This window comes from Phalacrocorax aristotelis, chromosome 6 (assembly GCF_949628215.1).
Source record: "Phalacrocorax aristotelis chromosome 6, bGulAri2.1, whole genome shotgun sequence".
Classification (NCBI taxonomy): Eukaryota; Metazoa; Chordata; class Aves; order Suliformes; family Phalacrocoracidae; genus Phalacrocorax; species Phalacrocorax aristotelis.
This window is the reverse complement of record NC_134281.1, coordinates 19,308,057-19,326,526: the sequence shown is the minus strand read 5'-3', so window position 1 is coordinate 19,326,526 and position 18,470 is coordinate 19,308,057. Positions and strand designations below refer to the sequence as shown.

Below are 18,470 nucleotides of genomic sequence, written 5' to 3'. Positions count from 1 at the left end.
CTGTAAGGGACTTGAACACACAGAACAATGGAATTTTGTCCATTTCTCATGTAAACTGAAGCCTTGGAAGTTTGAAAGCACAGCTTTTATTCTGTAAAGTATGTGCTTGAAACATTGTCTAAAACAATAATTCTGATGACTCCCAACAGTAAGCGTTTCATTTGTTTGGGGTGATAGGGAACAAAAATTCCCTACAGAAACATAGCCAAGCAAGGAGAAGGTTGAGAGATGCAGTGATTTATAGCCTTATTAGAACAAACTTATGTTAGGCTATGTGGCCTTTAATAATATCAGATGTATTGCCTCAACTGTGACATCATTACGTTTTAGATCTCTCAGTCCCTAATTTCTCTGTAAAATAGATAGGCGTATTGTCCGCAGTTCTTTATCCATTCTGGTTATGCTGAAGCACTAGCAAGATTTCACCAATTGCGACCATGGGAAATGGTCTATTTTGGCTCTTAGCTGAGATATTTCTGAGAATAATCACCCTTCTTGAAAAGAAATTTTACATCTTGTTACTATTCTCAGATACTGGTTTTCATAGAAGTCTTTGTGGGGCTGTACAAATGCTAGTTCAAACTCTAAGTAACTTCTCTATTCACAACTAAAGATTTGTGGCAAGACTAGCTTTTTTTAGAAGCAAGTGCACATCTTTTCTTAAAATCAGCTGTTTGGCTGGTGTGTGAGTGTTGAGCTGGCCCAGGCAGATCTGGGTGAGGTGTGGCCTCTGCATGTGTCCTGTGTTTGATCACTTCTGTCCAAGTTCTTTGGACGTTCACAGTTATTGCAGGACTTTAATACCTAGTTGTGGTTCTGTTGGCTGCCTTTTCCTTCATAATAGTATATGTCCCTATATGACTTCTCAGGACTGTAAGCAGTCCACTCTGACTTTAACTGCATCACATAGAGGTGAAAATGTGAGGGAAACAGCTGATCTCATGAAGTATCCGGTATTCTGATACAGTTATGATCTTACATCAGTTGCTTCACCTTTTACTTCCAATTTTGCCTATGTGAAGGAGGTTCTCTAGTGATATGCTGAGACTTTTCAAAAGAAAAATGTAGCAAAGCTAATTAAGACTTTTCTCTCAAAAATTTAAATTCTCTAATTTCAAAACCATGTTTGTGTAGGGCTTGCTATTGTAAGAGCCTAATGTACTTCAAGTAAATAGAAACACAATGACTTGTTTTCATTAGCTTTGGTTTATCACTATATGTTAGTAATATATAGCAGCTTCAGAGGCTTGAATAGTATTGATGATATGTGATATGGGAAGAATGCTACAGCCCTTATCAAGTGCGTGAGCTTTTTGTGAGTGACTATTAGGCTAGAAGATACTGCATTCCAACTAGAAAACTAAGGTCCTAATAACTGCAGTCAGTAGCAGTGCTGAGGAACTTCTTAAAAATAACAAGTGTTTAAATCAAGACATCTTGAATAGCTATTAATATGGACTGTTATCTTCTTGCTTCTTTTGTATTTTCTGAATAAATTATAGCAGGTGACAAAAGTCATTGCCACTAAAGTGACTGCATAGTTGCAGAGCAATGTTTAACTGCTCTGTTCTTGCAGCAGTTCAAGTTCTTGGCTAGGTCTGTTAGCACAGCACTTCATGATTCTGTTGGTTAAGGTTTTAGTGCCCATACAGAACTCTCAGCGCACAGTAGCTAATTCAGTGTCTCCCACAGCCTTGTTCTGGTAACTGATGTAGCTGCCATGCATAATGCAGAGCAATCATGTGCCACACAGTGCAGGAGACTTTTAGCGAAATTTAATAGGAACCACTCTTAAAGCCATTTGCTTGACAGGTTTTTTTTGATAGGTAGCTCAGAACCCTTTGGTAAAACAAGAACCTGGTTTACTAGAGACTAACTGTAGCACTGATGTTTACTGAGTAATATCTATTAGAACTTCTTACCTTTGTGTTTAGAAATAGAGATGTCATCCCTGTCACAGTATGGGGAAATCTCTCTGCATAAAGCTTACTGATGTTGTTTGATTCCTGAAGTTGGTACATTATCAAATATTGCAGGTTGTGTGGCAATTCTCCTCTGCTGTACCAGGACTATTCTGCATATCGCTGAAATGCGGAGCAGCTGATAGCCAGGGTGCTTTGTCCATGCCATTTGAAGAGAAGAACTTTACAGTGGTGAGTTAAATGAAATTAGAAGATAGTGTTTTCTCCAATGTCACTGGGATGTTCAGGTGTGCTGTTTTTCTTGCTTTAAATATTTCACGTACTTTTTAAAATCAATTTTTTATTTCTCTTGTAAAGACTATTCTGCTAATAGTGGGTTTCTACTGTTTCTGTAAGAAATTTTTTTAGCCAAAATATCCATAAGATGTATGTTTATACAGAAGTGCACAAAACAGCTGAGAGGATGAAGGAAACTGGTAGTGTTCTCTTAGTTGAGGTGATTGATCTCTGCAGTTTCAGTTTTAGCAGGGGCAGCAAGGTAGGGGATCCACATCTGAGAAGATGTCTGTGTTCTAGAGACATTTCCTGTACACTGTCAGACTTGGGAAGTTGGGGTCCAAATGCCTAAACAGGCTCAAGTAAGCAGGTAGATGAGTGATTGCAGTCAGAACCATCAGTTACCAAATTACCCGTTTCCTTTGAAAAAAGAGGAAGAAAAAAGATCTGGTATTAAGTTTTATGACTGATCTCTCATGTTTTCAAGCCCCACAAATGGAATATGACTATAAATGCGAATTTGACCTTTGTCAATCAGCCCAGTCCCCAGAGAGAAACAGGGAGGCTTTGTGGATCATTTATACTCCATCCATCACTGGTGCCATTGCTGTCACTTCCTATTTGTTATATAAAGAGATCTGATCAAGAGATAAAGCTGGAAAAGGAATTTAAGGCAATGATTGGCAGCATGGGGGGAAACTTTTACCAAAGGAGATCTGCTTGTCCCTCTCTCCGGGTCCTTACTTCAAAACCAACAACTCTTGTGCTACTTTTAGACTGCAAAATATGTAATGTATCTTGTGCTGAGCTTCCCGTGACACACAGGATGACTTTATATTATTTTCGTAACAGCCGTGCTTTAAGAAACCTCAGGAAGAAATGTTTTCTTATCTATCATAAAATCCAGCTCTTGATAATAGCTATCAAAACTCTTAATCCTTCCATGAAGCAGTTAGTCAAGAACTGTGGTTTCCATTTCAGGGAAAAAAAAAAAAGGCAGTTTGCCCAAAAGTAATGGAGAGAAGTAGCAGATTCAGTAGCAGAATACACCCACCAAGAGTGCTTTCTTGCTAGGCCCTATAAACTTCTAAAAGAAATGTTTCTGCATCTTTTTAAGTCAACGTATAAAGCAATACCAAATTTAGTTGGCATACTTACATTTTTTTATATAAGTCAGATTTTTTGCCTTCCGAACTTGAAGGCTATGGGATTGTTTCCAAACAGTCTGATGCTTTAAGGGTCGGGAGCCTTATAAAGAACAAACAAGAGACTAAATTTTGCTTTTGCTTACACTGGGTTCATGCCAGAATAACGCAACTGATGTTACTGGAGTTAGTTACCCTTGTGCACATTCAGAGTAATAAAATAAACTGAATTCTTTGCAGCAAGATAAGAAAAATAAGAAATGTATTTCTGTCAGGTGACTTTTGTTCAGCTAGGCAACAATGAAACTGCTCTTACCTCCTGGTTTTGCTCTGTCTTTAACTGCAGTTGCTCTTCTGAATTTGTGTTGGTGTTCCTTGTGAATATCAAGACCTCATAGTATAAGGAAACACTCTAGAAAAGGGGGTTGGCATGGCTAAGGTTCTTCTACATTGTGGGAAAATGTCCTTAATGTAAAAAATGGATAAATCCATGTAATCACATAATCTTTGACAATCGCTTGCTATTTGCTCACATCCATTTTCTTTGACAGTATGATCCTGAACACAGGAGGCTATTTCTCAGCGAGCGTATCTTCATTCTGGCACTTTGTCTCAGATTTTAAGCAGTGGTTCATCTCGTGGTGCAAGTACTTTCAGTTTGCAACTGGTCTGTAGGCTAATATTCCCTACATTATAATGACCCCTTGAAGCAGGGTCCCAGCTGACTGCCCACTGTAGTTGCTATGCCAAAACACGTAAGCGTGGCTTCTGCTGTCACCCTGTTTCTACAGTAGAATCTGCGTGTGAACAAGTGAAATTAAGTTGTAGAGTCATGAAGCAAACTTCTTACTGTAGAAAAGGTACTTCAGTCATATGAATCCTTTGTTATCCTGCAGTTTCTAGGCACTTTGAAGTGCATTGCCAAGGAGATTAGAATAATTAGGTTGGTAGAGAGAGCAAGTCCAACCTCCCACATGAAGCCGGGGCAACCTCAAGTATCTAGGATGTGGGGAAAAATCCGCCGCTTTTTCCATTTGAGTTGTGTGTGGGAAAAATATATATAAACTTGGATGTTTTGTTAAAATGATGACATCTGCTTTTACCCTGTATTCCCCCTGTTGTATTTCATCTTGCTTTCAAACTCTGTTATTTTCCTGACAAAGAACCTCAAAGAAGATGTTTAATTACAACTGTCCAGATTGTTGTAACTTTTTCATTTCAGCATTAATAGAAACTGTTAGTGAAATGGACTATTGGACTGAAGACTTACACTGCTTTTTATTTCCTATGTTCTCAAACCAGTGCACCTGAGAAAGCACCAGTTTTAATTATTATGTAAATAATAAAAGTACCAGAATGAAAGAAGTTCAAATTTAATTATGTAAATAGCAGGAGTTCTAGGAAACTTTAAAAATGACACTGTGGTGTCCTGTACACTTTAACAACACCCCTTGGCATTTTTCCAGTTCACAGCTGGCTATAAAATTCAGTCAACATGGTTTACAAAGTACATACTACGTATTCAACAGCTGTAAGGAATCCAAGCTGACAACAAACATTTACATAGGTTAATAGCTGTTAGAAACAATTTCAGTACAGTGGTTCTGGAATTAACTTTCTAATAATTGTACTACTGCCTGGGCAACTGGAAAACTTGACTGGCGTGTTTAGACACCACACTGGTGTCTAAACAGTGGAATATGTCTAAGAAGCAGAGCTACAGGAAGTTTTAGTTCGATCATTGACAGATTTAAAAGTTCAGACCTGTTTAATGTCAGAGTTATCCTAGCACATAAACCATTCAGCCCTCTTGAATACATCAAACAGCATCAGTAAGAAATGGCAAACCCAATAATTTTTGCTGAAGGCGCTGCATGGGCTTGGAAGAGTCACTAAAGCTCATGTGACAGTTCTCTTCTGGTGTAATGAACTTGTCTACTACAGCAGGCTGAGCTTGCTTATTTATTAAAACTGGATATGAGGGTACATACAAAGATACCTCACCATTATGCAAAGAGAGGTTCTCAACTTTGGCCATATTCAACCTGAATAATAAAAGCTAACTGTCATTAACCTTACTGGCCCTCCTCCCCACATTGGTTTCTGTCTAAAGCTGTAACACTCACATCAGTAGGCAGGAGCAAGGCTGTGGGTGTTGAGAACAGATGTAGCCTGTAAGAAATATTTTAATAACATGTTTTTAATTTTGCATGCAAGCTGGCTACAGATTTTGTCTGTATCTTGGGAGCGAAGAGGAGAGCCCCAGGCTCCCACCCACACTTGTTTATCACAAAACCCTTTGACATTCTCCCCATAACACGGGGGGTGGGGTGGAGAATATTCTCTGTGGGGCTGAGGCGGAACTCTAAGCAGCATCTCAAAGCAGTGATGCAGGTGAGGGGCCTGCTTAAGCCTCAAAGAGGTTTTCTGCCATATCTACAGTGTGGCTATATCAGCACAGATTATCAAACAGTAAAGAGAGAGAGAAACAGAAGGCTGTTTTGAAAGGCTTCATGAACTTGCTTAAACAGTAAATGCCAGATTTTAATATATTTTTGTGGACACCAAAACAAATCCAAAAGGAGCTGAAGAGGAGAAGGTGGATGAGATTCTGAAGGGATTTCTTGCTGCTCAAACCTCAGGTCAAATCCAGATGCCAACAGCATCCTTGGGGCCAGGGAAGCAGAGATGTAGTTCTGTGTACTGTTCCCTTACCTTCAAAGCTCATGATGGTTTATGGATATATAAAAGGGTTTTTAATGCTAGTAACACTGCCAAGGATATCTAAACCCTGATAATAGATTCTAATCCACAGTTCTTACCTTTTGGTAAGAATTTAACGCTAATTTAACGCACCATTGTTTTTGAGGGGATGCCATCAAATAAGGGATGTCAAAATGACATTTAAAAATACAGTGCTCTGGCAGTCTCTTTCATAGCACTTAAGAGATTTTGTATCCTGCCCTGAGTTAGAAAGCATAAATTTCACTTATATCTAAACACGGTCAAATGTGTATCTCCTATCTTGGTTTTGTTGCTTGGTTGTTTTTAATTTAAAATTAAAAATCTAAACAGAAAGAAAGGGTTGTTTTCTCCCAGGAGATGTCTTGGAAAAAATTAATAACAAATGTGCTTTTAGCTGGAAGCAGAAGCTTTATGGCGTAGGAGAAGTAACTCTAGCACAGTGTAATGTAATCAGCTGTGCTGAGAATTTAGAGTTTCTCCATGTGGATCAGATGCAGTCTTATGCCTTTTAGTTTAGTGGCCTGTGTTTAGCCTGCCAGTCAAGACTGAAAATATATGATATGTGTTTGTTCTGAAGCAGGATTAATGTTAAGCTGACAGACTTGATGGGTCTGTGTGTGATACTAGGAAGATACTTTAATAGAGGGTGCTCCACAAATGGTAGTTATCGGTACCCTTATGAATGGGAGTGTGTTACTTTGGTTAAGAAAATGTACTGTATTTGAAGAAAAACTATTACTTGTTGATTTCAACTGTATGCTCTGTGAATGGAAGAGTTTCAGTCTGCTATTTGAGAAATTTTAGAATAACATAGCCTGCTGTATGCCTAGAGTTAATTCAATGTGTTCTGTTCTTTGACCATGAACTAAGCTCTCAAGTGCCATATTGAGAGTCCGTGTCGGCAAGCCAAATAAGCTACCAGTGTGAGGTGCTTTTTACAATATGAGAGCGTCTACTTGTGATACGTATTTATCATTAGGATAAAAGAAGTGACACTCTTAAATGACCTAGAGCTATACAGTCTTTAAAAGTAGACCAGTCCTCAGAGTTTTAAGATATCAGAAAAGAAAGAACAACAGACAAAAAAATTGAGGATCCTTGCTACAGTCTTTTACTAGCCAGCAGCAGAAATGGATGGGGTAGGATTGCAACTGCAGGCAAAAAAAATTTGCCACTATGTGATTATTTATTTATTTATTTATTTTAAAAAACATTCATTCTCCTGAACTGCTGTGGTCTAAACTCTTCGCACCTTAAATGGGTACAGCAGTCAGTTCTATGCCCCTCAAGTATTTGCAGTATCAGGATGTCAGCTGAAGGTAATAGAAGTTTTGGATGAAAAAGGAGCTTTATGGATCACAATATTGTGTTGAAAGATTAAAGATGTTTAAAGGCTTCCATCCAGGATCCCTAAATCCATGAAAACTATGTGCTGAAATGTTTTAAAGGGTTAATGAATTATAAATAAGAAACTTAGCTCATTCATTAAATCTAAGTGCATGCACACTCATGGTCGCAGATACTCAAGCTAATGCTACAAAATGAATGTTATAAATGTGCAGTAAAACTACGAATATCACTCATGCCACTTCTGGTGGGGGAAAAGGTGTAGCCAGACTGAAAGATGGGAATACTAAAATTTCATAATGGTGTTTTGAGTTGAAAAGTTGGGAAGCTATGAACAAGTTAACAAAAAGAAATAGCTGCTCTGGTGTTGAGGTCAGTTCTCAGAGCCCTATCAGCAGTGTTCTGAGAGTTCAGATGCTGGCAGTGAATCAAGTATTTCTTCCTTCTCCAGCACCAGTGGTCCTGACATGCCTCTTTGGGGAAGAACTGTTTTTTCAGTTTGAACATATGGCATTATCTTGAGCTATCTGACTGCTTTATGAACATTTCCAAAAAGGACGAGTCTTGTATTGAAGAAGCCCAAGAATGCAACTTCATTTCCTCTTCCAAAGTTTAATCTAAAGGATTTTTTGTACAGATTTAATTTGGAACACATACGTATGACATATATAATATCATCAGATAGTTACCTGATGCTCATCAAAACAGTGGGAACAAAATAAACCAAAACAATAACTTCAAGGTACACATGGGTAACTGTATTGACTGGTATGAATTTGCATCTAGAGTGGTTGGTTTCAATTTTGTAACAGTAGTCTCTGGTAAGAGAAATAGCCAGAGTAGAGGCTTTAAAATGGAGACATAGAGTTTATGAATATTTATATCACCTTTGTGTATAGTGTAAACATTTGAAACCTTAAAATACAGTCACTCATATGTTTTTTAAATACTGTAATAAACTAGCATATTTTTCTGTGCCACTGGGTAGGCATCATGGTGTCATACATCATATTCCCAGTGAGCACAATGCATTTCTCTGACTGCAAATCACTGCTGTTTTCTCTTTGGCAAATAACCCCTGAGTTCTGGTGAAGTGATCTTTATGCTATTGTGGGGATACCATACAAATGTCACTTACTGAAAAAACAATGGCACCTTAAGTGGCTTGGCATTTGTATACTACAAATTACATGTGGTGAGTAGGTGGGTTTGTGAGTTCAGCATTTACTGTAGAAAGTTATGTGTAAACAGTAAGTAGTCGCGGTGCTCCATAATGTTAGTGAAGGAAGAGACTTACAATAGGACAGCTCTGCAAGTAAGATTTCTATTCCTGAATACCATTTTCAGGTCATCTATTGATCTGTTTATCTCACAAAAGGTGCTCAATTGTGGACATCATGTGAATTTTAAATAGCTTGGGACTGATTTTGCTTGAAAATGAGGAGTAACTTTATTGATTTCTATGGTGTTAGCAGTGTAAACAAAATAGTGTCTGATCCTGTGATTTTTTAAAAAATTTTTTTTTTCCTTTAAGGTGTTTAAATGCAATTTGAGAACAACAGACTACATAACTCTATGACATTAAGAGCAAAATCATGTTGTTATGGACCCGCTGCTCATTACCTAAGTGCTCAGGTCAGACTGAGGGCTCAGAGATGAAAGCTCTAGTAGATGTACTTGTTTAAAATTTCATAACTGAGTTCTGCTCCTCACCATATCTGGGCCAAACCATTCAAAGCTTTAGGTGAAAACAATCCTATTCCTGTTTGTGTACTAGGCTTTGCACAACAACAGCTGAGGAATAGGCGTATGTCTGGTTTTGCTACTCTGTTTATAACCTCTGGCAGAGGGCTAGTGTGGTTATCTTGTGACAGTTCTTTTTTCAGTCGCTTTAGCAAAGTCCACCTAAAAAAGGTGATGTAGGAAAGAAACTTCCTGAACTCTTCCTGTCAAAGAGAATCTACTGACTTTTCAGCTTAATTTTCATAGCAGGTTATTCCCTGCATCCAAGACTTCTGTAAAATTCACTGTATTTACTTGGTATTTTTAATGTTATTTAAAATTACATGAAGAAAGTAAAAATGATCCTTTCCTTTTGCAGTGCCTCTTTTTAGGAGCAGACATCTTCACAATTTTTTTGGCAGTGTTCTAAGTGCTTTGTTTTCTTTTTAAAGTAATGATAAGTCAAAGCAAACTTTACAGAATTGCCGTCCTAGATATCTGAAATATAATCACGCATCAAAAGCCCTCAGTAGGACAATTACAGCCCCCACATCCTCCCACAGCAAACCATGATTATAGGAGAAGAATGCTTGAGGGCTGCAGCTGAGATTAGGCAATGTGAAGTACTCTTGCTTCAGTCTTCACAAAGTCACCTGCTACAAGCCTTAGTAATGAGATAGGTAAGATTAATTGAATGTGTGTCCTACATTAGTACTGACTTTATGTATTTTGCAATTCATTTCAGCATCTCTTTTAATGATGACTGTTTAAATTAGATAGATCCACATCTCTTCTGTGGTTTTCATGTTCTTTACAGAGCAAATACAGCTTTAAATACTCCTTCAATATCAAATACAGTGCATATCCAATACCTACTTCTCACTGTCAAGTGCTCTCAGCGTTGCTTTTCTACCACTTGTTTTCTTTCCTTCCCAATATCCTCCTTACTTCTTGAAATCCAAGAAGACCCCTAGTGTCATTATTCCTTCCTCATATTTTTCAGCAGTTCTTCTTTCCTAACTCTATTTCCACAACTCACTCTAGGATCTTTTTATCAGGTGATACACGCCTTATTGTCACTTACGTGTATGTAAAACAAGGGTAAATTAGGTCTAAGATATTACTTGGGTTTAAAGAAAGAGCAGTGTGATTTGTTAATGCCCTGCACAGACTGCAGAGCCCTAAGGTGCTGGAAAATATCTTCAGCAGTAAGTGCTCAAGTCCAAAATCTTGCTGTGCCGTAAACAGGCCAGTCAGACTAGTGATGCTTCTGTGAGTTTCCTTTACAGAAAATGCCGCATGGGGAGCCTGAGCTCTGGAATCAGATTTTTGTTCATTAGTTTACAAATTAATTTACAAAGATGTATATAAGAAGGTAAGTTATTTGTTGGGGACAATAATATTACTAATAATGATAGAATCCTTCAGGCACATCAGTTAGAAAATTCATACATTTATTTGTTTGTGTCTTAAAGTACCTCAGATGAAAATTTAAGTTTTAGGTGTATCACATGGAAAACCATACGGCCACATCCATGCTTGGAAAGACATTTGACTTGGCTAAACTCATTTTTCAGCAAGCTTGTCCTTGATGACTGCAGGATTTGGGGATTATATACAGGAATGTAGACAAGGCTGTCATGTCCTTCAGCATTTTTAGCATGATGTAGGTACGAGCAGAGGTGGGCAATTAAACACGTGGTTCTTCATTTCCCACTGGCTGTTAGTTGTCATTTCGATCCCATGGAAATAAGTATCAGTGATGATGGAGCACCCTCCTCTACATTCCATAGTCAAATGGAGGCATGGCATCATCTGAAAATGTAGCTCATTTTCTTTGTGGCAGGGATGCTTTGGCAGTCTTTTTCTAGTCCAAAGGTACAGTATGTCTAATCCTTGCTTATTGACATGGATTTTTCTTCAGAGCTGCACTATCACATCTCTGATGTGGATAATATTTTTGTTGTTGCTTTTGTTGTTTTGGAGAAACCAAGGGATAAAGAATAACGTACTCCTGTGGAAGTGGGTGCCTGAGTGGACAGAGAAATCTCTGCAGACAGTAGCAAAAGGTAGCACATGGTGCTAAGTAATATTGTCTTTTTCACAGAAAGAATACAGTAAGAAAAAAGTATTTAGAACTGTAAACAAATTCTAGTACTATAGGGAACAATCTCAATAAGAAAAAAAGCAACAGGAGCAACTCCAGAAAATATGTGAGATTTCAGGTGATCTTACAGATTTTTTTTTAACAGAGTATGGATGCTGTTTTAGGGAGTTTGTTTTAAAAAATTAATACTGTTTGTAGTAGAATGAACACACAGATCTTGTGTTTTCTGAGTCTAAATTTTCATTTATAAAGCACAACTATGTATAGTAACAGAGAGACCAGTTTAACATGTACAGCACAGATAATTTCCATGCTGTGCTATAAGGCATATAGCACAGGTGAAGGATAGTGAAGTCCCAGTTCACTTATGACTCGGGCGCAGAGTCTCCATACTGACCTTGGAGTATATTTCAATTTGGCTGCACAAAGCTGACTTGTTTGGTTTTTTTTTATCACCCCCTCATTTTCATAAAGGTAGCCTGAAACATGGTTCTGGAAGGTAAGAGAAAGATGTTTTCCCCAAAATTGCTCATTCGCTGAGCTTAATATTACCCAAAATTACGTAGTTCTTGCCTGTCAAGGTTTGGTGGGTGGAGGAAGGGAGGTTTTATTTCGAGATTTTAAAAGGAGCTGAATTTTATATTACTTTCACAGTTTATTTGTTTTTATTCCTGTCCAATAAAAAGCTGCTTTTCCATGGGAGCCTGAGGAGAGCTCACTCCAGATGAAAGGAAATGGAATGCATCTGAAAGAGCAGCCAAATTTTTATAGCTTTTTCTTGCCAATGGTATGAGCGTTTAAATCTTTTTTTAAAAAGGTGGTGTTGCTTTCCTCTTAGCCCTATCAGTTGTACAACTCTTTTCCATCCTTTGCATGTATCATACTTGATCGTCTGCCAAAACCTGTTTGTTTAATTAAATTCTTTTAAGAACAAATCACTCTTCTATGAAGTTTGAAGGATCATGTGCAGCTTGGGTTTCCCCTGGTACTTTCAGGTTGGTTTTGATCATCACCTTAGCATACTGGGTTAGATTCCCTTTATGTGCTGCTTACTGACCCAAGGGCAGCCTTGTATGGACTAGTGTAATATTCATGCTTCATTACATATAGAAACATTTATCCCGGTTGAATAACCTGGTGGACCCATGGTGGTGTTTTTCGCCTTAAAATAGTCACTTGGCTCCATGTGCTTGAGGCGCATAGTCTCACACTTGTTTTAGGGATCTAGAATAGGGAACATGGGGAGGGCTGTGTGCAAGTCAGTTTGTGAGGCATTAGCAAAATCCAGCTCATGTGATGGGAATTACAAACCTGATAGTGTTGGACTTCCTCAGCACATTTCTAATGAACATTAATGTGTGGCATGCTGTCTGTTCATATTAGTAATATTTCTTACCCATTGAAATCTATTGGCCCATGCTGAGTTCTGGACTGCCACAGCTGGCCAGTTCCGGTGCCTGATCTCGATGGTTTGTATGAAAAAGCTCATCTAAGTGAAACACAGAAGTTTGTAGTCTCTAGATCATAGAATCATAGAATCGTTAAGGTTGGAAAAGACCCTTAAGATCATCGAGTCCAACCGCTAACCTATCAGTGCCAAGTCCACCGCTAAACCGTATCCTCAAGCACCACGTCTACCCTTCTTTTAAATACCTCCAGGGATGGAGACTCAACCACCTCCCTGAGCAGCCTGTTCCAATGCTTGACAACCCTTTCAGTGAAGAAGTTTTTTCTAATGTCCAACCTAAACTTCCCCTGGCGCAGCTTGAGGCCATTTCCTTTTGTCCTATGGCTTGTTACTAGCGAGAAGAGTCCAACCCCCACCTCGCTACAACCTCCTTTCAAGTAGTTGTGGAGAGCAGTAAGGTCTCCCCTCAGCCACCTCTTTTCCAGACTAAACAACCCCGGTTCCCTCAGCTGCTCCTCAGAAGACTTTCTCTAGACCCTTCACCAACTTTATTGACCTTCTTTGGACACGCTTCAGCACCTCGATGTCCTTCCCTTCACTGGTAGGCAGCTCAGGCTGTGGCAGAGGAACACACAATTGAATGTTAACTTAGAATTGTTACCCTTAAAAGTATCTCAGTCTGCCTCCAGAATATCATGTCACATTATAAATGAAGGGTCTTTGTTGCCATTCAGACCTCGTAAGGTGCACAGAATGATTATTTTCATCTTTGTGGCAGTTGAATTTGAAGCACTTTCTGTGCTCAGACTTGCTTCAAACTCCACTTTGTGTAGAGTGAGGATAGAATTTGTTCTGTAATTATATAATTTGATCAATTTAGCCATGTGTGTAGAGGCATTTACCATCCAGTATTTAAACACAGAAACCTTAGAGCATCAGGGGAAGTATTCATACTGTTTCATATCTTTTCTTACTTAAATTTGTAGGCGTGCACACTTTTCATAGTTGAGCTTCTCCATGTTTTATAGTTGCTTATTGTGACTTCTCTTTAATAAGAAAGCAATGTAGTTGTGAGGAGATGCTTCTTATTATCTATCAATAAATGGGCTCGTAACCCAAATCATCCAGACAGTAGCTACTCTGTGTTTGTTAGCCAAGGAGTCCTTGGTGGTGTGAAGGTTCCTGATACCTGTAGCTCCAGTAGCCTGTAGTTGTCACTGGAACGTTACTTCATAAAGGATTTTGACAGACTCTCTTGGATAGGGAACAAACAGAGTACACCTAAACACCTGTGGTATTATGTTTATTGGCTAGAGTTGCTCAGAAGTTGCTTATGATCAATTAATTGCAGCTTCTTGAAGTTATTGGCAGGTACCCCCGCAGAAGGATCTGCACTGACTTAGGTTATCTGAGCATCGACTGTTGCAGCAAATTGCTGTGTCTGCAGCAATTTGCCCTGCTTCCCAACTAACTGAGCTGAGGAAAGCTACTGTGAATGAATGAACCCCTGCCTTGGCTCTTAGTTGTTACCACTTGCCATTTCCTGTGAACATACAAACCGTATTACTAGTAAACTGACTTTACAAAAGTGTTCCCTACTGTGCACTGTAGATGATCAGTAGAATCAATGGCACATTGTATATGTCATCAGTTAGCACAGAGCTCAATGGGAAGGGCGGGAAAAGCAACAAGCAGCTTTTTTTCTACTTCTTGCATTTCCTTCTTATCTTTGTTTTAATTTTTTTCTTGTTTTGTTTTCCAGAAAAGTATTTTCTTTTGCACTTTGCAGATATCACTTCTTGGTAATAGTTTTTCCTGCTTTAACTCCATTGACAGTAATTTCAGCACAGTAAAACAACTGAATGTGTCTTTTGTTAAAACTTTAGACTTTGTTTACAGAGGTAATAAGTTCTGGTAGTTAACACGCAACACTGGGTAGGAGTTTGCCTCAGTACCATGGGCAATTATCATTTCTTATCAGAAACTTGCTCTGTTTTGCTTCATATCTCCACCACCTACAATTGTAAAAAATACTTCATGGCATACATGGTACAGAACATTCTTCTCAGAGAAGAAAGAGCTGAACAATTTCAACAGTGTTGGAAAACAGGTTTTCATTTTTAAATAGAAAATGTACTACATCTGCTTTAGTTTATTTCCTACTTTTCTCAGCATCAGAAAGTGTTTATCACTTAGTTTTTTCAGGAAGCTCCTTGCTATTGATTGTTCATGTTTCTAATTCCTCAGAGGTTGCAGATTTAAGGAACAAGACCATTATTTTCTTTTTTCTTTTTTTTTGTGGCAATTTGTTTCTACTTCTTTTTTAGTCATCCTTTCTTTTTTTTTCTCTCCAGAAATATTTTTTACTTTTATATGATCAAAACTCTCTTACTATCACATCTATGTGCTAACATTCAGATTGGGTAATCTGAGAACTACCCAGAGAGTCCACTCCTATTTTTTTTTTTTATCAGCAGCTCTTTTTGTAAAGTGATCCCAGTTGCCCTTACTTTTAATAGGAAAGTGTGGAAAGGTATTTACACCTAATCTAGTTAGCTAATTTTCATACTTTTCACTTTGTATCAAGGGAGCTACATTGTTGCTGTAGTGCTGTCTGTCTTCTAGCTATGTATCTAGATTCTTTCAGATTATGCTGTCAATTCATACGCTTACAAGCATCATCTGTTGCCTGCATGCCTTAATTAGTCTCTTTGCTTTCCTTCCTTTTAACATTTCAAGTATATAATGATTCATTATATTTTGCTTCCTATTATTTTTGAGGAATAACCTCATATCTTGTTTATTTTAACGATTATCCAGCTTGCTTTTCACACAAATGGACTTTAATAGTTCCCTCTGTTTCATATTAACTGGAATTCTTAAATTACTTAAATGTCTCCTCAAAATCTAACCTTCCACGTAATTATACTTTGTGTCTGTCCTTACTTTTGCAGCTGCGTCAGCAAGTGTATGAGCACTGATTCAAGTTTTCATTACTCAGCTCTTATGGCAGTAACAAATTGTTTCCATCAGAAGTAGTCTTTGAAGAGGTTGGAAAGGTAAAACAGGTTGAATTTCTGTACGTGTAATTATATGTGCAAGAGTATTCATGCACAGTTTGAGGAGCTTATATAACACAAAGTCTGTAATTGTTAGTAGTTTTTCAGCTTTATGTTGGATTTATTTTGGTGATTTCACCATCTTTGCCAAAGATACAGTATACTTCATTTGTATTGGTGAAAGGGTTTATTATCTTCATTGCTGTAGCTGTGATGAATAGTGGTCATTTAAAACTCTAGATTGCAAAGGAATCTTAATTGGACCCCATGTAATAAGGTCAAGTTGACTGTCAGAGTGCTGGGTAACTGAAGGATTTATTCTCTCCGATACTTCAATATGTCTTTCGTTACAGTTGTGTAATTCCAAGTCACAAAGATGAGAGGTCATGCAGAAAATCTGACAATTTTCAGACTGCTTCTAAAGCCTTGCACAATGAAGATCTATAAATGTTACTAAATTAACGAGTAAAGGGAATTTCATGGAGTATTAATGATAACGAAATAACATTATCATTCTTTTATGTTTTTATGCAAGGCAGTTACAGAGAGTGAATATGTAATGGGAAGACTTAATTGATTAAAATCTCTGTGCAGTAAGTGGGAACTTCAGTCTGAGCTGCATGCCATTAAATACTGAACTCTTGATTGCTGTTCAACAAAATCAATACAGAACAGAAGTCTTAGTGAATCTTGTGCCTGCAGCAGTAATACAGCTTGACAATAAAATTCAATGCCCAGTCCCAAAGTCTAGCATTTAATAGTATTTGTAGTTTATGTCTTTTATTGATTCTTGCGGTCCTTAAGGATATCTGTTAATTTACTACCTTTGTCTGGATCTGGGGAGGTCAGTGACTTAGAGAAATATGTTATTTTCTGCTTGTTCTGTATTGCGTATCGGTTACTGCAACTAAAATCTGTAACTGTTGCTTGTGAAAATGTTGCTTGAGGCCTTTACCCATTGCCCTGGTTTTGGCTGGGATAGTGTTGATTTTCTTCGTAGTAGCTAGTATGGGGGTATGTTTTGGATTTTTGCTGGAAAGAGTGGTGATAAGGTGGAGATGTTTTGGCTGTTGCTAAATAGTGCTTACACTAGTCCAGGACTTTTTCAGCTCCCTGTGCTCTGCCGGGTACATAAGAAGCCAGGACGGGACACAGCTGGGACAGCTGACCCCAACTGACCCAAGGGATAGTCCATACCAGATGACGTCATGCTCAGCATATAAAGCTGGGGGACGAAGAAAGAAGAGGGGGACGTTTGGAGTGATGGCGTTTGTCTTCCCAAGTAACCGTTACACATGCTGGAGCCCTGCTTTCCTGGGGATGGCTGAACACCTGCCTGCCCATGGGAAGGAGTGAATGAATTCCTTGTTTTGCTTTGCTGGTGTGCGCGGCTTTTGCTTTACCTGTTAAAGTGTCTTTATCTCAGCCCATGAGTTGCCTCACTTTTATTCTTCTGATTCTCTCCCCCGTCCAGGTGGGGGGAATGAGCAAGGGGCTGTGTGGGGCTTGGTTGCTGGTTGGGGCTAAACTATGACACAAGTTGCTCTTGGGGAGATTCCGATTGGACACAAGAGGGAAAGCTTTCACAGTGAGAACAGTCAACCGTTAGAATAATCTCCCCATGGAAGTGGTTGACTCGGCCACATTGGACACTTTTAAGATTCAGCTGGACAGGGTGCTGGGCCACCTTGTCTAGACTGTGCTCTTCCCAGAAAGGTTGGACTAGATGATCCCTGAGGTCCCTTCCAACGTGTGATTCTGATCTCAAGACAAAATACCATTACCCACATAGTGAACAGGCAGGAGTGTTCCCTTCACAAAACCAGGTGCAGAGTATTCCATGGTTTATTTTTTTTAATCAGTCTCCTGACAGTAACGACAAGTTTGTGTGTTTTTTGAAGTCTGTAATAGACTTTTTATTCAAATACAATTTTCATATAACTAACTTAGCCGATTTTTTAATAACTTGTAGAAATATCAGGACTGCAGGCCGCTTACAAATAGGTTCTGTGACATCTTAGAGTAAACTATTTAGCAGCAATATATGAAATATTTGAGAATTTCACTAATTAATAATTTAGTAATCAGGCATTTTATAATTTGCCTAAAAACAAATTGCATCTTATTGTCATTCATCAGTGAAGATGTAAGGGCTGTGTGCCCTGAGCTTTCATTTCAGCAACAATTCTTTCATTTCTGAAAATCAAGCCATGCATATTAATGTTTGATAGAATAGAAGCATAACTCAGTTCTTAATATTTCACAGCAAGTCTCAAAAGTTTCTACTATTAACTAGTTTCTTTTTGTGTATGCATACAGTACATTTTGTCCTGTGCTATATTATCATCATGAAGTATTTTGTATATAATGGAAAATAAGGTGCTTAAAATGTTGATGAGTGCTTCAATTCACAGGTTTTGAACGCCACTGGGAATTGAGCCTGGTGTCTTGACTCACAGCCCTCTCTCTAACCAGTAAGTAATACTACTCTTGAATTATAAACTACTAAACCCAAACTGAAATAATAAATAATTTGCAAACCTAGAATGCAGTCCATCTTCAAGTTGCGTCAGAAACCTTGCACTCATTTGGTAAATTGCAGAGTGTATTAAAAAAAGGGGGGGAAGGGGGGGGAGTGGGGAGGGGGGAGGGAAGGTTTCTATGTCCATACACGGTAAAGAATTTCTGAGAATTGTTTTGGAATTACTGCTGAATCGCTCTTAAAATACTTGGGACAGA

At 38.4% G+C, this 18,470-nt stretch overlaps 1 long non-coding RNA gene across 1 annotated transcript in view; it reads left to right on the top strand.

The window, feature by feature from the left end:
• The window catches only part of LOC142058717 (uncharacterized), a 57,258-nt gene that overhangs the window by 26,223 nt on the left and 12,565 nt on the right, over positions 1-18,470 (top strand). Inside the window, exons 4-7 of the long non-coding RNA XR_012661091.1 lie at positions 2,037-2,153; positions 11,951-12,051; positions 15,627-15,731; positions 16,830-18,205. This is a non-coding gene — a long non-coding RNA (uncharacterized LOC142058717). The remainder of the gene's footprint in view (positions 1-2,036; positions 2,154-11,950; positions 12,052-15,626; positions 15,732-16,829; positions 18,206-18,470) is intronic.